Source organism: Silene latifolia, chromosome 2, assembly GCF_048544455.1.
Source record: "Silene latifolia isolate original U9 population chromosome 2, ASM4854445v1, whole genome shotgun sequence".
Taxonomy (NCBI): domain Eukaryota; kingdom Viridiplantae; phylum Streptophyta; class Magnoliopsida; order Caryophyllales; family Caryophyllaceae; genus Silene; species Silene latifolia.
Genome location: NC_133527.1, coordinates 139,132,296 through 139,137,493, shown reverse-complemented (window position 1 = coordinate 139,137,493; position 5,198 = coordinate 139,132,296). Strand labels below are relative to the sequence as shown.

The 5,198-nt window shown below is 39.6% G+C and overlaps 1 non-coding gene across 1 annotated transcript; it reads left to right on the top strand.

Annotated features, from left to right (window-relative positions):
• The first annotated feature begins 1,266 nt into the window (after positions 1 to 1,266).
• LOC141645107 (small nucleolar RNA R71) lies at positions 1,267 to 1,372 on the top strand. The gene has a single exon (XR_012544697.1). It is a non-coding gene; the product is annotated as a small nucleolar RNA R71 (small nucleolar RNA).
• Positions 1,373 to 5,198: the final 3,826 nt, after the last annotated feature.

Below are 5,198 nucleotides of genomic sequence, written 5' to 3'. Positions count from 1 at the left end.
TTGCCGAATTGTTGATTAGCTTTAGTACACTCCAGACGCCTCGGGAAAGGAACCGTGATGGGTATCTCGAGTCCCTTGTTCCTCTCTTCCAATGTGTCAGCCGGATCAAGCTCAAAGTCCTTCGAACGCTTCTTTCCTCTCGAACGAGGTCTTTCAGGTGATTTCTCACTCGATCGAGCACTAGCAGGCTCTCGATCAAGCTGTTCCTTATCCATACTACTCGATCGACCAAAAATCCCATTCGATCGAGTAGTTTCTTCAACAGAGTCATTCGATCGAGTAGAAATTTCACTCGATCGAGCACTTTCTTCAGCATTTTTACTCGATCGACCTCCAGAAACTAGTCGATCGAGTACTTTCTAAGCCGTCAGCTCCTTTTCTTCACCAGAACACTGTTCATCAACAGTTATAACCTTCCTCGGGTCTGATTTCGACACTTCCGGTCCCTCATATGAACGACCGTTTCTCAAATTGAATAAATTTACCGTCTTATGTGGATTTTTGTCAGCTTGTGACGGTAAATGACCCGGTTTCCTTGCAGATTGGTTTGCGGCTAACTGGGCAACTTGAGTTTCAAGAGCCTTGATAGATGCATCTTTCTGTTGATCACTCAGCTGCCACTGCTTTCTAAAAGATTGCAACATAGTCTTTAGCTCACCTATCTCACTCACCCCTCCAGAAGATGATGCTCCATGATTGGGAGGAGGGAAGGAAGGAGGCTTCTGAAAGCCTTGTTGATTCTTATGTGGAGGAACATACGGCTGCTGCTGGTGCGGATGAGGGGTAGGATTGAGCACATTTTGACTAGTCCACCTCAAATTGGGATGGACTGCCCCTTGGTTGTTATAATAGGAACCCCCTCCTTGCCAATATTGTTGAAAGGCAAGGACCTGTTCCTTCTCTGTAAGACACCCAATAGCAGTATGACCGTCGTTGCTACCACACCTCTCACATGTGGCGGTCTCCCCTCTAGTAAGCATATGGACCGTCTGAGGCTCCCCAGCATAATGCAACTCCAACTTATCAAATCTAGCATTCATGGCTTCCAGCTGAGCCACAACTTGCTTATCAACTGCATGAACTGTCCTAATACCATCCCTCAGGTTTCCATACTCACCACAGTGATTCGCCATCTCTTCAATAAGGGCCCATCCCTTATCATCGTCAATGTTCTCATGGAATCTCCAATTAGATGACGCATCAAGTATGGCTCTGTGATCATCATATAGCCCATTGTAGAACTGGTTAGACAGAAACCACGGATCGAACCCATGGTGAGGAATAGACCTCACTAACTTCTTGAAACGGGACCATGCTTCATATAAAGTTTCATCAGGTGCTTGCTTAAAACTTGTGATCTTTGCCCTCAGCTGAATGGTGCGCTGTGGAGGGAAATATCTCTTGTAAAAAGAAGGAGCAAGGGTCTCCCAGTTGGTAACCCCTGCGGCCGCGCGGTCCAGATCAGTCAGCCACTCCCTGGCTGAGTCAGTCAAAGAAAAAGGAAACAGCACCTCCTTAATCTTGTTTTGAGTTACCCCCTTTGTGGCGGGAATAGTAGAACAGTAGTCCGTAAAGACCTCCATGTGCTTCCTCGGGTCTTCACCTGCCACATCTCTATAGAGATTTCTCTCCACCAGATTGATATAAGAGGGACGGATGTCAAATGTTTTCCCATCCTCAGTCTGGAGATTGAAACTCTTTGGAATTGAGGCTGCTTTAGGCTCCGAGTGACTAGCAAAGTTCGGCATCTTTACTTGTTGATCGGCAGAATTAGGAATGTGTTCTACTAAAGACTGGTCTTCTGCGAAAAGAAAATGCTGAAGGTCTGGTTCGAAAGTACTCAAGGCTTCCTTTCGTGATTCTCTTTGCAGACGGAGTTTATGCCTAGATAGTCTCTCTGGCTCAGAATCAGCTGAAACTAACTCAAACCTGTCTGACCTGGGCATAAACAACACTGAAAGAAAATAAATAAGAACTGCCCCAAGGAATAAAAATTCTCTGAGACGGATAAAATAAACGAAATAAAGACAGATAGGGCAATTGCCTCCTCGGCAACGGCGCCAAAATTTGACAGGGTTGTCGTGTACCTATCAAAAATAAACTAACTAAACTAACTATATAGCTAGGGAAGTCAGGTCGATCTCCTCAGGGAGGCAAGATATCTTTAAAAGTTCGTCTATTTGGTCACAAATGGGGGGTTGTTTAAATTGGTTTTCTAAACTAAAAGCTTAAAGGTAAGAGAAGCAGAGAAAAGAGCAGTAAAGGCAGAGAAATAGAATTAAACTATCAAATAGAGAAGGGTCATATCAGGATTTCGGTTCACTACGGTAGTATAGTGACTCAACTGTAAACAACTTAGATAAACTAATGCGAGACGGATATGGAAAGGTCCTTCCGGCCCACATTCTACCCTAAACTTCCACTAACTTAACTTTCGTCCTCGTCAGGGTAGTCTACTGTTCATAGCAGGCCTATTTAGTCCAATCTTCCGATCCAGGATTAAATTTAGCCAGATTAAAGGGGTGACTCAGAAGCGTGCACTCAACTAAGTCGGTAAAATACAGTTAAATTGCTATGGTGACAGAATCTCACAATTAATTCATCTAAACTATTCACTACATCGTCACGTTTCTACCGTAGATCCCCTAATTCCAACATGAAACAAGTTTAGCTACTCATATCGCTATTAATATTATCAAAACTAACAACAAATAATGAACTAACAATAAACATAATGAAATAATAAATAAATTGCATAAAAGAGAATTAGGGCAGAAAGTAATTAAAGCAGAACAAAGAATTAAAGCAAATGAAATAAAGATTATTATTAGGAAAGGAGAAAGAGATTACAATCGTGAGAATTCGGCGTAAAGAACACACAAATCCGAGCGAGAAAACCCCGAAAGCAAAGTTACAGAGAAAAGGGAAAAGCAATGTAATGTGTTTACTGTGAAAGCTGAAAATGATAGATGATGAGATAGCTAATGACCTAGTAAAGTTGCGTTTAAATAGAAAATAAACTAAGTCCAAAAACTAAAACAAGCTTACGGGCTAATTAAAGCCCACGCCAGACCAAACCAATCGATCGAGTAGAATAAATCCACTCGATCGAGCAAAACTCCAGAAAATCTACTCGATCGAGTAGAATAGTTACTCGATCGAGTAACCTCTCTTTTCAGTACTTCTTGATCGAGTAAAAAGGTGCTCGATCGATCAACCAATGACGTAGAAACCATTCGATCGAGTAATAAAACCACTCGATCGGATGTTCTTCCTTCAAATCAGCTTAGACTCGTGCCCGACTGCCTCGTAAACCGTGCCTGCACGCATCCCAATGCAGAAACTCACTCCAGAAAATCCCGTCTCCTCAAAATGCATGCAAAAAGGACGAAAAATGGTACGATTCCACTACTTTCGCGTTCATTTCTACAAAACGGACAAAACGAACCAAAGTAGCCAATTCGGGGCATAATACTATATAAACAGTACAAAAATGCATGGAAATATGTGTTAAAATAGGCTAAAAAGACTATACATTATGCACGTATCAATACTAACTAGGTAAAATATACTTGTTACCTTAAAATTAAATCTAATATGTTGATTATTACTACACTAGTAATGTTATGATATTATTAGATTTTAAGAACAAATTTATCATAAAACCATTTTATATTTTAGAGAGAAGAGAAGAAAAATCTATGTTTTTATTTCACATGCAAAAAGACGTGTAAAAATGAAGTGAACAACACTACTCTAGTGAAGGAGGGGGACGGTCCATTAAATGGTAAGTGGAGTGTTTTTCTTTTCTCTTTTTCAAGCACTTAATAGAAAATGACTTAGGGTAGAACAAAAGAGAATATGGAAGATAAATAAAGCAAGCATGCTTTGTGTAATAATTGTGTCTAAAGACACAATATTACTAGCTTTTACACGGTCCAAGGTGCCCTTTTACGGGTCCATTTTGGTTCTTATACTTGTCGCACAAATACGTGTAATTTATATTTAAACATCGCCTCATGTTTAAATGCTTCCCGATTAACTTCATCTAATAACACTCCGTAAATATAAGTGTACATCTACACATGTAATTTACGTACCAATATTAATCACATTATTCAATTAGTACAAATTTCAATAATTAACCGCTTAATTATTAATTTCCATCTCAAATAATTTATTATTCAATTATCGCATAATTAAATAATAATTACCGTGCCTCGAGTTCAAAACTCGAAATCTCTCTAAATAATTTGTTCGACTACTTTTTAGTCAATTTTAAGAAATTAATTAACTCGTATCGTCATACAATTAATTAATCTTTTCTATTAAGGGAATCGTCTTTTAGGTGTGATCTCAAGGGATCAACTGACCACCACCGTCAAACGACAGTAATGTCAAACTCTAGTTAGCCAATTATTACCGATTTATGTTGGTCAGTTGACTATATAATTGAATCATCCCTTGCGTATTCTTATTATGAGATTTAATTATGCCATTGACAATGTGATCGCATTATTGTCGGGGACACTTACTCCAACACAAAGACCCTTTTTACAACCAAAACCGAGGTTATCAAAACCAACCTCCATACAATCAATCCAATGACCAAGGCTTTGATGTTCAAAAAGCGGTCCTCTAAATGCAAAAGAACCAACAATAATTCTTCACTCAAATGCAAAAAGATAGCCAAGCAAAAGACATCACCATTAACAACATACTAGCCCACACCAAAATGTTGGAAATCCAAATGTCTCAATTAGCATCTTCTAGCTCTCAAAGACAAAAGGGGCAATTACCAACTCAAAGTAATCCCCCAAGACATGAATCGGTGAGTGCCATCCATTTGAGGAGTGGTATAAGGTATGAAGGGCCAAAGAAGCAAATTGAAGAAGACATTATAGAGGCTAGTGACAAGGAAAGAGTTGTGGAGAACTCTAAGGAAGAAGGACCCACCATTCAAGAAGTTTCAAAGAAGAAGAATGAAGAGAAGGCTAAAGAGAAAGAGCCTATTGTGATTAGACTTCCATTCCCAAGTCGTTAAGCTAAGCCTAAGTTTGATGAACAACTTGGAAAGTTCATGGAAATTGTGAAGAACTTAGAAGTCTCAATCCCATACACAGAATTGATCAATCATGTTCCGGCCTATGCAAAGTATATGAAAGACATTCTTAACAAGAAGAAATCCATCAGGAAGT